The sequence below is a fragment of the Loxodonta africana genome, unplaced genomic scaffold (genome assembly GCF_030014295.1).
Source record: "Loxodonta africana isolate mLoxAfr1 unplaced genomic scaffold, mLoxAfr1.hap2 scaffold_59, whole genome shotgun sequence".
NCBI classification, from domain to species: Eukaryota; Metazoa; Chordata; class Mammalia; order Proboscidea; family Elephantidae; genus Loxodonta; species Loxodonta africana.
In genome coordinates, this window is record NW_026975316.1 from 1,190,208 (window position 1) to 1,208,979 (window position 18,772).

The 18,772-nt window shown below is 43.5% G+C and overlaps 1 long non-coding RNA gene across 2 annotated transcripts in view; it reads right to left on the minus strand.

The window, feature by feature from the left end:
- Positions 1-14,296: 14,296 nt before the first annotated feature.
- LOC135229892 (uncharacterized) overlaps positions 14,297-18,772 on the minus strand; it is a 40,813-nt gene continuing 36,337 nt past the window's right edge. For both annotated transcript variants that reach the window (XR_010320561.1, XR_010320560.1), the window contains one exon: positions 14,297-15,340. This is a non-coding gene — a long non-coding RNA (uncharacterized LOC135229892). The remainder of the gene's footprint in view (positions 15,341-18,772) is intronic.

The following is an 18,772-nucleotide window of genomic DNA, read 5'->3' on the forward strand; positions in this document are numbered from 1 at the left end:
CCAAATGTGGTGAAAGACATAAACTTACAGATTCAAGAAGTTCAGCAAACCACAGCAAGTTAAAGAATTCCATGCCCCAATACCGAATTTTCACAAAAATATTCTGTGGGTTATGGGTTTTTTGCCAACCCAGTGGGCCTTACCCCACATCCCAAGTATATTTGTAAGTACATTACTCTAATTTTTTTTTTTTTTTTAACAGCAGCATGTAAAAAGAAAAAAACAGTATACTGTACTCACAGACACACCTGGGAGGGGAAAAACAGTTCACACATATATATATATATATAGAACATGGGTTACTTGCATAAAAATACCATACATCATAATCAACTGCAGAATAACAAAGGTCAAGAAAATACTGAGGAAGGAGGTAGAGAGAAAACAACACATTTCACCTGAGAAAAATAATTTGAATGACTCTGTATTCACTATCAGAAGCCATGGAAGCCAAAAAAAAAAAAAGATTGTGAAACATCATTTTTTCAACCCTGAAAGATGGAAATATTAACCCAGAATTCTATGTCCAATCATTACCTTCAGGAGTAAAGCACAAGTAATGCCATTCTTAGGGGAAAGAAAACTGAGAGAATTCATCACCACCAGACTTCTAAGTGAAACACTAAAGGAAGTACTTCAGGTGGTAGACTTGGAATTTCAGTTGTATTTATGGAAAGCAGAAAACGTGGAAACTATGTGGATAAATATACTATGTCAACACTGTAGTTACTGCACAACATGGCACTGAACAAGCCTCTTTGGAAAGTTTTTCCAGTCTCTTGGAAATGCTTGGAAATACATCCTGGCAAATCATTATTAGAGAATGGAATTAATTTTGACAATACCTGAGAGATGTCTGTAGTCAAGTCTAGTGAACAAACTGGAAAATAAATTTACTGACTGAAACTAAGGTGTGGTAACAAAACATGAGTCTCAGTTCCCGTGTGGCCATGAGCTGGTTCTGAAGGCCAACCTTCCCCAGAGAGGCACTTCAAGCACATGGGGGGCAACGGCTTCCTGTTGATATTGCTAGGTGCCATCGAGTGGGTTTCTGAGTCATTGTGGCCCAGTGTAAAAGGAGAACTTCCCCGATAGGGTTTCCTGGTTTGTAATCTTAACGGAAGCAGTTCGCCAGGTCTTTACTCCTTAGAGCCTTTTGGTGGGTTCAAAAAACTAACCTTCGGTTAACAGCCGAGTGCTCAAACTTGGCACCACCTGGGCTCCTTGGAGCAATGGCAGCACCACAGAATTTCGTAGAAACCTTCCCATAGGCCTTCTCTGAGAGGTAACCCCTTGCTTAAGGACCAAGTTTAGGTTTTATATATACTCATTCTACATAAAGTCTAGATAAGAACTACAGTGCTTCCTTGAGCGGACAACATTGTATATGCCCTCCATAAACAAAATGTGTCAAGGGCAAAGTTTAATATTAAACCAAGGCATTTCCCGTCAGTCCTTACCTGAGAAGGTCTTCGTGAGAATTTCCTGAGACTCTTGGAAAAGGATTTAGTAGACACTGCTTTCTTTTTACCTCTTCGCTCCTGAACAGAAACCTCTGCTAAGAGGTCATGCGTAAAGCTCCAAATGCCTCTTCTTATCCTGAATGTAAGCCGTGTAATAAGACCAGGAACTAGGCATTCAGCTGGGTGAAGAAACCCAGGAGTACTTCCTGTCTTCAACACCTTCCAGTTCCAGAGAAATCCTGTTACAAGTCACTAGATCAGCCCAGGAGCTGGAAGACTGAAATTCCTGGTCCTCTGACAAGTGGGAAGGGCAGGGTGGGGTTAGGCAGAGCCTCCTTGACCATCACTTGCCCCAAGAGGCTCTGGAGGCTGCTTCATGTTCTAAGTCAAAGGCCCTTCCAGCCCAGGCACATAAGAGCAGGGGAAGACTTTGTCCATTGAAAGAAGAGATGGGCACAGGAGTAGCAGGTTTTAGGGCACTCAGCATTGGTCAGCTTTGCGACTTCAGGACATCCTGGCCCATGATCACCTTCACAACTGAGCCTTTATAGCCTCTTCACCTCTCCGTCCTTCCCAGTTTTCTCCCAGCACCATGAGCTGTGGCTTCTGCTAGTTTCAATGATTTCAGTATTTCAGTAGCTCCTCACCCCACTCAGGGGAGGCAGTTTTGCAGACTGCAGGACACAAATCCACAGTGCGGTTTACGTGTCCTTCAGCAGAAACACTTCCGAGGGTACAAGTTGGCCTCAGAGATTCTGAGACCCAGGCAGAGAGAAGCCCAGGGGGAGGGTCACTGGCTTCAGTAAGTGTCAGCACTCTCAGGGTCATGTCCCTGGGGTCATGCCCAACTACAGGAAAAACGAAGTGGGCTCTGAGGCTCCGTGTGCTGACCGTCCAGTACACAGGCCCTGGAAGCCTTGGAAGGATTCTGTCTTAGTCTAACCCAGCACTGGGGAAATCCTCACAGGGTAACAGCAGTGATATGCCTGGGGATCTTTATTCTAAAAGTCTCAAAGCAGTTGATACAGTCTTGTGAGGTGGGAGATGAGAAAGCTTGGGACCACCGAGAGAGGGTGGCAAAAGAAGGAAGACTTTATCACTCCCTCTGTTCAAGTTTTTTTTTTTTTAATTCCAACTGGGGCTCCAAACAGGTCTTTGTTGTTAAAGTTGTATTTCTCTGTGTTAATTTATGATCCTTAACTCAAATCTAGAGTTTCGAGCTCATTTTGATAATTCCTCTTTAGTCTGTGGAGACAGGAGTCTGCCTTCAGCCAGTGGTGAGAGTGGAAGAAATAAAGTCCCTGGTCCAGACTGGGGCAGGCTCTGCTGCTCCGCAAACTAGGGGTGCGGTCCCTGAAGAGCCCTTCTGAGGACAGCACAGGAGGGGCGTCCCGCCTGGAGAAAGGGCGGAGGGGGGTGGGGGATTGCTGTGTGAGCAGTGTGGCCTCTGTGGCTTCCCCTTCTCCTCCTGGAAGTGCAACCTGGGGCCCTTCACGTGCGGAGCCAGAGTCCTAGAGTGACCACAACTCTCCCACCCTTTCTGGGTCACCCTCTGGACCCAAGTCCCCATACGCCTCCTCTGCCCTACTATCCCAGCATAAGCACTGTGACTGGGCTCAGGGGTGTACCCTGGGTCTTGACATCGGTAGCCTCAGGCTTCCCCTAGTTCTGGTGGGACCTGTGAGCCTAGCGGGTCTGAGTTCAGGCCAAGGCTGGGTGGGCTGGGACTCTCGTGAAAGGCTCCTGCAGCCAGCTCCTTCCTGATGCACCTGAGATTGTGGTGGGGCAGCCTCCGACCTGGCACCTCCCCTGGGCGTCCCTCTCCACACAGCCCTGCCCAGTTCCCTCCCCCGCCCCCGCAACCGCCCAACCACCTCCTCCTGCCTCCTAGTTCTAGAGGAGTGCTCTTTTGATGTCCATTTGCAACTAGCACCCCATGGCCCTGCACGGAGTCAATCCAGCTAATGACCTCAACCTTAACTGCACAACTTTGAAACTGCTAGATAGGTGGGAAATGAACAAAAAAAAAAAAAAAAAAAGAGGAGAAACACTTAACAACAGTTACAAAAAAAGTTATATGGGACTGTATTCTCACATCATGGACTCAAAGATGCTGGGTTGTATTTTTGTTTGCAAACAAGTCTTAGATAAGGGAATTGCTGCCAGGAATAGAGGTAGAGTCTGACTTTGGAAAAATGAGGGAAAATCTGGGATTGATTAATTGACGTGGATGAGACTGAAAATCGTGATAACAACATAACATTTAAAGATGAAATCCTAGCAGCCTAGAACATGCAGTGGAAATTTTTCTAAGTAGCACCAGAAAAGACCTTTAATCACTACACAAAATGGGTCAGTAGTTCAAGATCTCCCTAAGAAAATAGGAGGCCGAGACCACTTTCATTCAGGTTGCAGCAAACAGGCAAGAAACAGAGCATTTTAATCTTGTGCAAAGTCAGAAAAGAAGAGAAAAAGATGAGATGCTCCTCTACTTCATCCCTAAGGCTAGTTTAATATTGACACCAAATTAGACAAGGATGATAGAAGAAGAGTTACAGGGCAAGCACACCAAGTAACTGGGATGCAAAAACCTACATAAAATACTGGCAAAGGAAATCCAGCAAAGTATAAACCATGTAATACGCCATCATCAAGGGGGTTTATCGTCAGCATGCAAGCTTGAGTGAACATTAAAGATTTAATAATTTAATTCACCATAAGCATAGATGGAAGAAGAAAAGACATGCTCACCTCAAGAGATGGGGACAAAGCAGTTGATAAAATCCAATCACACTGAGAGATAAGGACTCTGAGCAATCATGGACCAGAAAAGGAGTTCCTTAAGTTGGAAAAATACAACTGGCATGATAGTTCATGGGAAAATGTGGGACATTCTCTTTAAAATTAATTAGCATTAAAATAAGGATGCTTTCCCAATTTGAAGACTGGCGTCTGGCATCTTAAACATTAGAAAGCAGCCATCTTAGGTGCATCCATTGGTCTCAACCCACCTGGATCAAAGGAGAATGAAGAACACCAAGGACACGAGGTGATTACGAGCCCAAGAGACAGAAAGGGCCACGTGAATCAGCTACTACATCATCCTGAGACCAGAAGAACTAGATGGTGCCCGGCTACTACCAATGACTGCCCTGACAGGGAACACAACAGAGAAACCCTAAGGGAGCAGGAGAACAGTGGGATGCAGACCCCAAATTCTCATAAATTCATACTTAATGGTCTTACTGAGACTGGAAGGATCCCGGTGGTCATGGCCCCCAGACCTTCCGTTGCCCCAGGAAAGGAACCATTCCCGAAGCCAACTCTTCAGACATGGATTGGACTGGACAATGGGTTGGAGAGGGATGCTGGTGAGGAGTGAGCTTCTTGGATCAGGTGGACACTTGAGACTATGTTGGCATCTCCTGCCTGGAAGGGAGATGAGAGGGTGGAGGGGGTTTAGAAGCTGGCGAAAAGGACACGAAAAGAGAGAGTGGAGGGAGAGAGCAGGCTGTCTCATTAGGGGGAGAGTAATTGGGAGTGTGTAGCAAGGTGTATACACGTTTTTGTGTGAGAGACTGACTTGATTTGAAAACTTCCACTTAAAGCACACACAAAAATATTAAAAAAATAAGGATGCTTTCTATCATTATTTATATTAAATATTTAACACTGGAGGTCCAAGCTAGAACAAAATGACAACAAAAAGAAGGAAAAGCTGCAACTGCTATTACTCATAGATTACAGAAATGCCTCCACAGAAAAATTTACAAACCATTGAAATTAATGCTAGTCAATCATAAATATAAACTAAAAAATAAACTGCATTTCTATGCATCAGCATCAAGCCGACTCTGTTGTAGCTCTTAGTGAAGGCAGAGGACACTGATAAGGAAATAGCAGGATTCAGGTGGGCTAGACAAGGAGGGGAGAACGCTATTTTACACCAGGCTTCATGTATAGTCATGGGTATGTGTTAGTCATCTAGTGCTGCCATAAGAAAAAAATAACACAATTGGGTGGCTTTAAAGAACAGATATTTATTTTCTCACAGTTCGGGAGGCTAGAAGTAGGAATTCAGGGCATGGCTCGTGTCTACTTCAGCTTCTAGCAGCTTCCAGCCACCCTTTGCGTTCCTGGCCTTGTAGATTATCTTCCCCTTTGTCTGTCTCCCTCTTCCCCTGTTTGTGTCTGTGTCTATTCTGTTCTTTTTGTAACTCAGAAGGGATTAGGTTTAGGACTCACCCTACACTGGTATGGCCTCATTAAAATAATTTTAAAAATCCCCTATTTCCAAATCAGGTCACATTTATAGGTACAGTAGTTAGGATTTCAACGTACCTTTGGGGTTACACAATTCAGTCCATATAGTACCCTCACCAGATATTCTAGGCTGAGAGTACAAATATGAGCAGCTGAGAGTTCTATTTTTTGTCTATATTAGTTGGCTATCACTTGTCTGAGTCCACCCATATAAACTTTGGAGCAACTTATTATGAAGGACCAGGCCAACCTTTATTAGCCATGTCCATTATGTGGAAAAATGCACACATTCCCATCACTGAAGCCCTGAGAAATTCATCGATAAGGGTGGAACGGGGTTGGGACCAAGAATTGTTTCATGGCGTTGGTAACATGGCATAGCTGTCAGACATCTACGTGGAGATGGCAGGTAATAATACTGACAGCTAACACTTACTGGTGCCAGGACTCTTGTGAAGGCTTCTCCTCTCTTAAGATACTTGCTCTGCATGATACCCGTGTGAGGAATGTATCATTATAAGGCACATTTTACAGATGAAGAACTCGGTACACAGAGTTACGCTGACATTTGAATAGAAGTCATGAACCAGGAGGAGTTGAAATGGATGGAGGTGTAAACATCACATCCTCAGCTACAGACAGACAGCCACCGACTCCCTGAGGCATCCTAGAGAGAGGGTGTCAATAGAGAGAGAGGACTAAGCACTGAGCCTGAGGGCACTCTGACATCTAGAAGCCGGACAGATGAACGGCAGCCAACAAAGCTCTCTGAAGTCCAGTGTGGTTCCTGGAGCATGGTCTGTCCTTTCTCTGGACTGCATTTTACCAGTCCCCCTCCCACCCGCACTGGGTGTCCCCTTCACAATGGCAGGGACAATGTGTACTTTCACCACTGCGTCCACATGATGTAGACTATTCCTGGCACGTGGAATCTTTATCTGAAATTCCACAGCACATCTCTAGAGGCTCATGTTCTCATAGCTTCTGTCGCCTCTGCAGCCCTTGCTTCTGTCTGTCCGTCTGCTGGGCTGCACCACACGGAACCAGTTATGAAATTCAAGCCCATCTTACACTCGCCAAGGTCCTACTCACACAAAATTTGTATTAGCTTAAAAGAAAAGGTGTGTAGATAAGATACACAAGGGATTTAATTGCAGAAAACAAACCTTAAAATGAAATGGCTGGGAATGGTGGCCTCCCTTTGTAAAAAGGCGTCTCTGTACAGACTACGGGAAAATGCAGTTAAGATATGGGTCACGGGAAAAGGAGCGTTTGTAGCAATCTGGTAATCACTCAGACCACCTGTAAAAATGTTTTCATCCTTTTTCTCATACCTTACACAAAACAAAATTCCAGATGGATCGAATATTTAAAATTAAAATATGCAACCATAAAAATTTTAGAAGTTTTTATTTTCTTTTTATTGATAAAAGAGAAAGACTTTTTAAAAATCCCAAAATATGAAGGCTAAAACTGTTAAGATCTATAGATCTTTGGCATATCAAAAAGTATATGAAGGGAGTAAAAATACAGGCAAAGAGCTGAAAAAAAGCTTGCAGGCTAAGGATTTGAATAGAGATTTCTCGAAATCAGATGTAGAAACTGTCAACAAGCACAGGAAAAGAAGCGTAACCTCATTAGTCATCAGGGAAATGCAAATCTAAACTAAAGTGCACTATTATTTCAAAACCACTAAGATGGCTAAACTCAACAGGATGGACAACAAGTGTCGGCGACGATGTGGAGAAGCTGGAATACCGCTGGTGGAAATGTAAAATGATCCAATTGTTTTGGAAAATGGTTTGGCAATTCTGCAGAAAGTTAAACACAGAATTCCCATACAACACTGCAATTGCACTCCTAGGTCTGTACCCGGAGAATCAAAAGCATGTTCACACACAAACTCACACAGAGGATTCCTAGTAGTGTTATTCGTAACAGCCAAAATGTGGAGAGAACCCACATGTCATGACCTGATAGACAGGATGTGGTATATTCATAGACTGGAATATTACTCAGCCACAAAAAGGCACCAAGTACTGATACATGCCACAACATGGACGAACCTTGAGAACATTACGCTAAATGAAAGAAGCCAAACACAAATGACCGCATCGTGCATGATTCCATTTACATGAAATGTCCAGAACAGACAAACCAACACAGACAGAAGTAGATTAGTGGTTGCTACGGCTTGGAGGAAAGGAGTAATGAGGATGACTGTTAATACGCCTTTATTAACAAGGGCCTTTATTTACGGGGCACTGAAAATATTCTGAAGCTAGACAGTGGTGACTGTTGTGCCAAGTCTGTCCATATACTAAAAGCCACGGTATTGTGCATATTTTCAAAGGCAGTGTTACGGCAGGTGAATTGTATCTCAATAGAAGTATTTGTGATTCCTAAAAGACTAACTTTTCAATTAACATATAGAACCTATAAATCAGTAGGGAAAAAACAATCCAATTTTAAAACGTCTCCCTCCAAAGCAAAGGGAAGGGGGTACATTCCATCCGTACAGCTTATTTTTTTTATCTCTTCATTATTCAACTTCTATTCTCATCTTATGTAACTCTAAATTATACAAATAATTGTCTCCATTTTCCTTATCCCTGTTTTCACTATTTAACTAAATAAAGACAGCAACACAGTGTTTTTTATAAAAACCCACCCACATTCACTCAAATCATTTTTTAGCACTTCTTAGGTGCCAGGTACCAGGATGCTCTGACAAACACAACAGACAAGTTCCTGCCTGCATGGGCCTTGTATTTTTGTGAAGCAGGCAGATGATAAATCAGCCAACCAGCTCTTAATGTAACCTAACATTAAGGAGGGAAACGTAATTTTGGAGCTATCTCAAGCTGTTGTCTCTCTCACAAAGATTTCTCCGAATCTAGTGAAAAGTAAACACGTCGAAGGAACTCTGTGGGGCCAATAAATGTGAAAAAGCCATTACATTTCAGTTTTGTTTTGTTGCTTTCACCTGCCACCCTGTCATTATTTTTTAATAACATGATTATGGAGCTGACATCAAACTCTCACCACTCGGCTGAAAGAAAAAACCAAACCCGTAGCCATCTAGTCAATTCTGACTCAGAGACCGTATAGGACAGAGTAGAACTGCCCCATAGGGTTTCCAGGGAGCAGCTGGTGTTAGGACACAATTCCCTCTTATAAGAAACTGAAAGCTGTTCACTGTGGATGTGGGAGGGACTCAGTAACACTTGCAGAGATTTCCACGTGGGTGGGGTGCTCTAGTGTGAGCATCGGGGGAATGGACCCCATGTGCACTTTGCAGCCTTCTGCAGATTATGACACAACAAACATTCACTCTTCATCGTCCTACATCTTGGAAGAGAACAGAGGGAATTGTTAGGCAGGACCCTTCAAAAATGCAGGGCAAGAAATTTTATTGCAACATTAAATGGAAAATAAAATCTTCCTACGTTTTTCCTCCTTCCCTACCTCATTTCAAGGAGATAGCTGGACTCACAGTGTTGAAGGCCTGAAACTTCAAGACTCTGAAGAGTCTGTGGTAAAAGCCTCAGCTCACTGAGGTGATCACACTGAGTGAACTGGAGCCCAGGGGAAGAGTGACAGTGAGATAGTAGGGTCCTAGACATTGGGAAGGGGTAGGACCTCCTTCTTGATAGTGCCCTGGAGGGGGTTACAGCACCTCAAAGGCTGATGCAGGCACATAAGTAGACAAACCCTATTATGCTGTTGACAGCCCCACCAAGGTTCTCATGATCCAGCTGAGAATGGAAACAGCAGAACGAATGCTTCTAGAGAGATCACCCACATAGGCTGAGGCAATGGGTGTCTTCAAGGTCTTCTCCAAGCACTGGTCCTTCATTAGACCCTGGGAATTACTGCATATCTGGAGGAGGGAGTACCCTAAAAGTAAGTGAGGTTAAAAACTCCCCTCAATTTTGTAAGCAGGTAGTTCTGAGCCTCAATTCATTTTATTTTTTAAAAAATCATGCTTTTATTCATATATGATTTTGTGCAGACTCGCACATAAAATTCGTATTACTCATTCATGCATTAAGTCAACAAAGATTTCCTGTATAAACAGCTACATGTCAGACCCTAGGCCAAATGCTCTTGGTGATGAAATGACTTACAGAAGCTGCCTCACTGCCTGGCGAGAGAAACGGCCAAGTTAACAGGTGTATCAGTCACGTATTGCTGTGTAACAAATGACTCCAAAAGGTAGTGTCTTAAAAAAACAACCATTTACTAAGCTCACAATTTTTCAGGTTGTCAATTTGGGGTTCTTCTGATCTGGGCCAGCCACAGCGGCTCACAGCAGGGCTTACTCATGTGTCTACAATTTGATTCCAGGTCACCTGCGAGCCAGTTTCATAAAATCAACTCAGGGAAACCGCTGGATCCTCTTTCCAATGGTCCCTCATCATTCAGCAGGCTGGCCTGGGGTCACTCCCACAGGTTCTCAGGGTTTAAGAGCAACAAAAGGGCAAGACTCAATGTAAAATCTTTTCAATTCTCTCCTTGTATCATCTCTGCTACTATTTCAATGGCTGAAGCAACCGTAAGGTCGGCCTTCAACAGGTAGAAGAAGACTCCTACTGCTAATGAAAGGTGCTCTGGAGTCTCATAGAAGGCATGGGCACAGAGAGAGGAAGAATGTGTAGTAAATGCAATTGTGTTTTATGCTGCAGTAAAGGGTTTCCTGGGTACAATGGAGTACAGAGCAAGAAGTGGACTCATCTACCAGGAGAAGATTCAGGCAAGACTACAACCAGGAAGTCATGCCTGAACCAAGTTGGGAATATGACTGAATAGTTAAGGGGTGAAAAAAGGCCGAGCATCCAGGAAGCCCCAGGTATTTTCCAGAGGCTTCAGTAAAAGGGGAGGGATGGCTTGATGAGAAAAGTCTGAGGAAACAGGCTGAAAACACTGGGGCATTTGTTACATTTGTGAACAGGCACGGATTATCTTTTGTTCTATTGTTTCCCTACCATTCCTGCCTCTTCTCTCCTTTGGGGTCACACAAAACAAGCCCCTACCATCCCCATGTGGAAACTTTTATTTTCCTTGGAGAAGACTCCTCCTTCCTCATCACCACCCCAACCTTCTTAATTTCCTCCTCAAATGGTCTCCCCATTTGCTGCTTTCTCTTCTAAATGGCCTCCTAAACAAAAGCAGTTCCCCAAGTCAACTCCCAAACTTCCCATTCTGACTGACCACAAAACTCCTGAGTCTTAGGGCTTCTTGGTGAGGTCATGAGCCTAATCTTTCCAATGGGGACAGTTTTCTTCACCTTCACGCTTCACCAGGGAGAGTAGGCCAGCAGACGGGAAGGGAGAGAACATCTCCTAGTCAGAGAGCAGAGCCTGTGTGAAGCCTCAGAGGCTAAGGAGACCTAAGAGGGGCTCAGAGTGGACATTTTATAACCAGAGCTGGAGAGACATGATTCCAACAGAGTCAAATGAGAGGACTGGGAGAAAGCAGCTGCCCATGATACTGTTATCATTCCCTGTGCTCTCTTTACCCACCAGGGGATAGTAACCCCTTACACGGCACGGAAAAGTTGCAATTCATTTTTAGTATCTAATCTCCTTCTTCCCACATTGGCACTAGCACTTCTCAAGTGCCTACCTGACAGTTTCATGTTTTTCTGGTTGCCCTGTTTAGCTTCAAACTGGGCCCATGGAACTCAGCACTGTCAGCAATGATGTCACACAGGATTACGGAAGCCTTGGTGCTAACTCAGATCTCAGCTGCTTTTTGAAAAGGGTGCCGATCTCAGTTCTTGTGGGAGAGAAACCTTAGCTACTGAATCAAGGAAATTCAGGAGCAAGCCAGAGTCCCCAGGTTATCAAAGGGTCCTGCTGGGAGAAGGGATAAATGTCCTTCAGAGACCATTATGTTTGGACATCTTCACCCAGGCAGGATGAAACAGTGATACACGAGGAAAAGGCCTTTCTCTAAGACTGTAGATAAAGATGAGGAAAAATCGACCCAGATTGATGAGTGCTACAGAACAAAAGGTCTGACTTCCACCAGAAAAGAGAGCCATGGTAGGACAAGACGAAGGATTTGGGATGAATGGATAAGGTCATAAGGAAGATTCTCCTGAGAAAGCACTTTCTGTCATTTAGTAGATAATTAACCAAAGTTTATTTTGTCAATAAGAAATGTAGGAATAAATGAGGGATGAAACAAAAGAATTCAATTGTAAGTTTGAGAGCTTTCCAGAATAGCTGCAGACAAGGCACTCTTTTGTTCTGGATCTGAACATGATGGAAGGGAAGGAAGCCAGTGGGCAACTGGGGCAGAGAGTATAGGATGGTGGAAAGGGTGGGTAGGAAGAAGCGTACTTCATTATTATATTTTCTACTGAGATGGAATTAATATACCATGTGAAGAACTAAGGAAATTATTCAGGAGGTTCTGGGAGTAGTAGGTTGAACAGCCCAGAACCCATATCATTGAGGGCAGAAGAAGGGCTGTAGACTCCTCCCTAGATCCAGGAACTCCCCTTCCCCTCCTGTGTCTCCTGCCCACCTCCCTCAAGAGCCTAACAACCCCTAACCACAAACATGGCTACAGGATAGAATTTTTTATTTTCCTACTTTTCTCAACCTGAGCTTCATCTAGGATCAGTCATGTATCACTCTTTTCAGGCCAGTTTTGTTCCCCTCCCCACTACTATTACCTCTGCTGTCCTCCTCCACCCAGTGCTGCCCTCCACTGACCCTGCTTCCTGCTGCTTCCTGCTTTTCTGACTGGCCTCTAATACCCTTTGAGAGATCCCCCACCCCATCTTCTGTCTGTCACTGGAGCTTACATTCCCCTCCCAAACTCCTTCTCTTTCTTCCTTAACTCGCCAATCATTCCCTCATACTCAGAAAAATACTGACCCTTATGCTGACATATTCAAGCCCTGCCCCCCGCCCCCTCCCCCACCCACAGGAGGCATGGTTGTGATTTGGCTGCCCTCAGTCTAACCAACACTGAGTTCCTGGTCAGCATCCTGGAGTCCTGGCAAGAACAGCCAGGTATCTCCAGGAGCATATGGAGGAGGAGACAGGGGCTGAAGAGGCTACCACACCTACTGGTGCTGCTACACATGTGGGAGACCTGGCTGCAGAGGGTGCAGGCATGGCCTCAAAGTCAAAGGAGAAAGCACATGAAGACATGCTAGGACTCTCAGACTGAGAGAAGCAGGATGTGTGGACTGCAAAATATGCACCCTTCAGGGAAGAACTTCATTCAGGCTTCTTAAACCCACCTCACCTGGAAGATCCATCCTTTTAGCCTTGTGCCCCTTCCACGCCCCCTCTAGTACATGGAGAGATCCAGCCCCAGAGCACCAGGGTGGAAGAAGCCCCAGGATAGCTGTCTGAAGACATGAGGTCCACTCAAAAGCCAAGGAGAGAAGAGGACAAGACTCACCTGCAGATAAGGTCTCGGGGCCCTGAGAATGAGCACAATGTTTGTAAGGGAAGAGAAATGGGATTTCAGTGGGACATGGAAGTCTGAGAAAGAGCCTCTGCAAAGGTAGCTCTAAGGGAGGTGTGATTGTGAAGGTGGGCTGGTCACTGAGTTCTTTGTAGTACAAGGTACCAGACAGAACCCAGACTCTGGGGGGAACCTGCCTGCCGGTGAGCAGTGGGCATAAAACCCTAAACCAATGAGAATCGAATCCCTTCCCAGCAGCTTCTGCACAGATCAGTGATGTTTGCTTGGTCTTTCTCTTTTCTGTGGTCTAACCTGATCTGTCCTGAGATCAGAGAGTTGGAATAGAAAAGCCTGACTGAAATGAAATGAGCAAAGAGAAGACAAGGCCTCCTAAATCTGGTGAAGACAGAACACAGATAACCAAAGGTGAGGATGGGAAGAAAGAGATTGAGTTCCAAGTCCCATCCACAGTATCCCAGGGCCTGGGAATCCCTGGAAGTGCCAGAGGTGTGTACTCCCTGGGAGATGTGACCCCAAGTGTCAGAGGAAGCCCTATGGAGCAAGGAAGGGAGGGCAGGGTCTCTAGGATGGGCACTTCCATACAGGCTGCCCATGTGAATTTCTCAGAGTGACCGTGACAGATCCTGAGAGGGACAGTTTGAGGCAAAGGAAAGTAAGTTTTCTGAAGAGGGGTGAATTCCACAGTCTCCTGATAATGAAACAGAAATCCTGTCCTGCTCAGAGGTACTGAGTAGGAGGGATTGTGAATTCCCATCCTGCACAGAGGCTGGCTGGGAAGTTTGACTGTCTAAAGACAATGTGGCCAAAGTCTTTTTTATCTTTCAAAGATATATCTTCAACTTCCTGCAAATTCAATCCTGGAAAAAAGCCTAGAATATACAAGTGTGGGTTTTTCAGGAGAGCAACAAGGGGAGAAGGTGATAGTGGCATATCAGAGAAGGAGAACAACAGTCTAATAGTCCCTGTGTTACTTAATGAATCACACATGGTGTCCAGCATTCTTCCTTATCTGTAGACATGTAAATGCAGTAGATGTTTTAGCAATAACTGAATTAATCCTCACAGAATTCGTTTTGGCCATTTCCAGGTACAGAGACCGGAAGAAGTCATTAGTTACAAGAGCAAGCAATAATTCGCTGGTCTGAATTTTGTTCAATTTCTGTGTTTGCCCTTCATAGATGGATAAAAGTCTCTGAATCTGGCATTGAAGACAGTGTTTTCTCTATTGTTATGGATTGAATAGTGTCCCCCCAAATGTGTGCCCACCTGGCCAGACCATGATTCCCAGTATTGTGTGGTTGTCCTGCATTTTGTGATCTGATGTAATTACTTATGTGTTGTAAATTCTAACCTCTGTGATGTTAATAAGGCGGGATTAGAGACAGTTAGGTTAATGAGGGAGGACACAATCTACAGGATTAGGGTGAGTCTTGAGTCAGTCTCTTTTGAGATACAAAGAGAAGAGTGAGCGGAAATGAGAGGGACCTCATACCACCAAGGAAGAAGTGTCTGGAGTGGAGCACGTCTTTTTGACCCAGTGTCCACACGCTGAGAATTTCCTAGGCCAGGGGAAGATAGATGACAAGGACCTTCCCCCAGAGCCACAAAGAGAGAAAGCTTTCTCCTAGACCTGGTGCCCTGACTTCAAACTTGTTGCTTCTTAAACTGTGAGAGAATAAGTTTCTGTTTGTTAAAGCCATCCACTTGTGGTATCTCTGCTATAGCCACACTAAAAAAAAAACTAGATAACTAAAAAACACATATATAAAATAGTAAAAAAAAAAAAAAAGTTTCAAATACACACACATACACGTATGATGTTATTAAACTTTAAAAGCTTTTACATTCTTATAACACATTTAACAATAGAGATTTGTATATAGAAGTTTTAATAAGAGCCATCCCCACATAAGTATATTGTACCTGCTCCCCTGAAGTGTCCAGTGTCCAAAGATACATATGTACCCTTTTACACACTTCTTTTTGCCGGGACACGTGTAAGTACATTCATTTCTTTGTTTTTATGGAAATTAGGTCACACTCTACCCATGTTTTTCTCTGAATCACTCTTCACTTGGTCAATATCATGAGTCAGAATCAGGCCAGGGGCTGACTGCAGAACAGATGATCAGTTGCTCATATTCACGTTCAAGTTGAAGCTGAAGAAAATTAAAACAAGTCCATGAGTCAAAGTATGCCCTTGAGTATATCAAACCTGAATTTAGAGAGCATCTCAAGAATAGATTTGATGCACTGCACACTAATGATCGAAGACCAGATTAGTTGTGGGATGATAGCAAGGACATCATATATGAAAAAAACAGTCATTAGAAAGACAGGAAAGAAAGCAAACACCAAAGAGGATGTCACAAGAGACTCTGAATCTTGCTCTTGAATGTACAGTAGCTAAAGAGAATGGAAGGAAAAATAAAGTAAAAGAGCTCAATAGAATACCTGAAAGGGAAGCTGGAGAAGACAAAGTATGATAATATAATGCGAACAGATCTGGAGTTAGAAAACCAAAAGGGAAGAAAACACCTGGCATTTCTCAAGCTGAAAGAACTGAAGGAAATATTCAAGCCTCTAGGTGCAATACTGAAGGATTCTATGGGCAAAATATCGAACAACAGAGGAAACATCAAAAGTAGATGGAAGGAATACACAGACTCAATACACCAAAAACAATTGGTCGACGTTCAACCATTTCAGGAGGTAGCATAGGATCAAGAGCTGATGGTACTGAAGGAAGAACTCCAAGCTGCACTGAAGCCATTGGCAAAAAACATGGCTCCAGGAATTGATGGCGTACCAAATGAGATGTTTCAACACACGGACGCAGTGCTGGAGGTGCTCACTTGTCTATTCCAATATATTTGGAAGACAGCTACCTGACCAAATGACTGAAAGAGATCTATATGTGTGCCCATTCCAAAGAGAGGTGGTCCAACGGAATGCGGAACTTATCGAGCAATGTCATTAACATTACATGCAAGAAAAATTTTGCTGAATATAATTTAAAAACAGTTGCAGCAGTACACAGACAGGGAACTACCAAAAATTCAAGCTGGATTCAGAGGAAGACATGGAACGTGGGTTATCATTTCTGATGTCTGATGGATCTTGGCTGAAAGTAGAGACTATCACTAAGATGTTTACCTATTTTTGTTTACTATACAAGCACACTCAACTGTGTGGCTCATGACAAATTGAATAGCTTACCAAAGAATGGGAATTCCAGAACACTTAACTGTAGTCATGCGGAATATCTACGTAGACCAAGAGGCAGTCATTTGAGTAGGGCAAGGGGATACCGTGTGGTTTAAAATCAGAAAGTTGTGTGTCATGGCGGTATCCTTTCACCATACTTACTCAATCTGTATGCTGAGCAAATAATCTGAGAAGCTGGTCTGTAAGAAGAAGAACATGGCATTAGTTTTGGAGAAAGATTCACTAACAACCTATGATATGGAGCTGATACGACCTTGCTTGCTGAAAGTAAAGAGGACTTGAAGCAGTTACTGATGAAGAGCAACCACTACAGCCTTCAGTATGGATTACACCTCAACATAAAGAAAACAAAAATTCTCACAACTGGACCAGTAAGCAACACCATGATAAATAGGGAAAATGCTGAAGTCATCAAGCATTTCATTTAACTTGAATCCATAATCAATGCCCACAGAAGCAGCAGTCAAGAATTCAAACAATGTATTGCATTGGGCAAATCTATTGCAAAAGACCTCCTTAAAGTGTTGTGAAGGAAAGATGTCACTTTGAGGACTAAGGTGTGCCTGAGCAAAGCCATGATATTTTCTATCACCTCACATGCTTGAGCAAGTTAGACAATGAATACGGAAAACCAAAGAACTGATTCATTTAAAATATGGTGTTGGCAAAGAATACTGAATATACCATGGACTGCCAGAAGAATAAACAAATCCATCTGGGAAGAAGTACACCCAGAATGCACCTTAGAAGCAAGGATGGCGAGACTTCGTCTCACGTGCCTTGGACATATTTTCAGGAGGGACCTGTCCCAGGAGAGGCTCATCATGCTTGGAAAAGCTGAGGGTCAGAAAAAAAGAGGAAGGCGCTCAACAACATGAACTGACACAATGGCTGCAAGAATGGGCTCAAACATGGCAATGATTGTGAGGATGGTTCAGGATCAGGCAGTGTTTCATTCTGTTTTACACAGGATCGATGGCCTCTAAGAGCCACAACTAACATATGTAAGCATATGTGTGTGTGTGTGTGTGTGTGTGTGTGTGTGTGTATACCCATTGCCGTCGAGTCGGTTCCAACTCATAGTGACCCTACAGGACAGAGCAGAACTGGCCCACAGAGTTCCCAAGGAGCGCCTGGTGGATTCGAAATGCTAACCTTTTGGTTAGCAGCTATAGCTATTAACCATTATGCGACTAGGGTTTCCATATAAAAAAAAAAAAAATTTATATATATATATATATATATATATATATATATATATATATATATATATATATACACACACGTATATATATACACACACTCTTTTTTTTTTTTCATATATATGTGTGTATATATATATTCTGTTCACCAGTTTTGCATCTCTAGAGATCCCAGGCTAAGATATTTGGTACCTACAGTGGTTCCAGAGGAACCAAATCTTAAGGACGAGTTTTCTGAATTGATTCTCAAGTCTGGCTAATCTTAAAGGCACTGATGACTGCCTCCAGTAGTAAACAGGCTATTGCTAATCCATGGTGGGAGGTGACAATAGAAATACGCAAAATACTACTACCACTGGATCAAATATTTGTGAGAGACAAGGCTCTGCCTGATTACATATTTGATACTTTTCTATAATTTTGTCAGAATAAGAATAATAAGGAAGCTGCTTGGTTGGTCCTGCTTTTGCTAGCCACACTGGTGAATGAAAGAAAAGGACTCAAAGCTCAAGCACCACATACAAGACCTGAAAGCTGCCACTTGTGCCCAGAAAGAAAACCGTATTTCTTATAGTAACAAGGCTAATGCTGCCAAAAATAAACTCAGATTCTTATCATAAGAGTGACTGAATTAAAGCGCCAGTTGAATATCCAACCTCAAATGGTTTCTGAAGTTAAAGTAAGGGCACTGATTGGGAAGAAATGGGATCCTGAAACTTGGGATGAGGACATATGGGCAGATAGTCAGGAAGTGGGGGACAATGAACCTCCAATTTCTGTTGAATCGCTCTTCCTAACAGAACCAGACCTCTTACTCCATCTGAAGAGATTCTCTAACTTTGCCTGCTAAGGCACCCTTCCCAGTAAAACAATTATCCCTTCCACCTCCATCTGATGAGATTACCCCAGCTGTGCCTGAAGTGTCTTGTTTGAGTTGTCTCCTGGGGTGGTGTCTGGGGCATTGCCTGGGGCATCACCTTAGGCAGATGCCTTATAAGACACGGCTGAACATCCCACTGCCACTGCCCATTTTTCCTTCTAGACCTATACCTAGGCTTCAGTCCCAACAAGCCCCAAAAGGTGAGCTATGAAGTGTGACCCAGGAAAAGCTATGCTAAACTCCAAAAGAACTGCTTGATTTTTCTAATATATACATACAGA